General features: G+C 30.1%; 1 protein-coding gene across 1 annotated transcript in view; it reads left to right on the plus strand.

Annotated features, from left to right (window-relative positions):
• The window catches only part of LOC108750237 (trichohyalin), a 123,382-nt gene continuing 122,712 nt past the window's right edge, over positions 1–670 (plus strand). Inside the window, exon 1 of the mRNA XM_018489571.1 lies at positions 1–42. The gene's annotated coding sequence lies outside the window, so the exon portion shown is untranslated. The remainder of the gene's footprint in view (positions 43–670) is intronic.

Below are 670 nucleotides of genomic sequence, written 5' to 3' on the forward strand. Positions count from 1 at the left end.
CGCGGATTCAAAATGGCCAGTCGCCGATAACTGAAGCGCGCGGTGAGTAGCTTTATTCGTTACGCTACTTGTAATTATATGTCACTTGCACTTTTTGCATGCTCATATTATTCATTTAAGAAGAGAGTACGTTGAGTAGCACTATTCCATCGTCGTGTTACGAGTAAGCGTAGTAAGTACACTCTATCTTCGTCATTTTCGTCAAGTAAATTCTGTGCGACAGTTGAATACAAGCTACAGTTACAGTTATCTAAATGAAAATTTATTCTTTATAGCTGAACTTCTTGCACGATTCATATTTCCTTGTTTTTTTTAACATTGCAGAGAAAAAGAGAAAGGATAAAACTGTGCAAGATGTTCAGCTTTCGAAAATCATTATTTCAATTTTGATGACATCAAAATGAAGTCATGATTTTCTTTTGATTTATTGTATTTCTTAAACTGCCATATGTGAAATTAGTAAAGTTAAAAATAAAAGCATTTTCAACCAAATTAAATGCATAATAATAATATTGTTACGTAATTTGATGAAATGTATTATTTTATTGTCAAAATAATTGATTACGTTAAAGCTTAACGCGAAATTGTTGAAGCCAATCGTGCATTTAGATATTTATATCATCCTAGGAAAAAAATGTTACATAATGGATATATATATATATATATATAT

Source organism: Trachymyrmex septentrionalis, unplaced genomic scaffold (genome assembly GCF_001594115.1).
Source record: "Trachymyrmex septentrionalis isolate Tsep2-gDNA-1 unplaced genomic scaffold, Tsep1.0 scaffold34, whole genome shotgun sequence".
NCBI lineage: Eukaryota > Metazoa > Arthropoda > Insecta > Hymenoptera > Formicidae > Trachymyrmex > Trachymyrmex septentrionalis.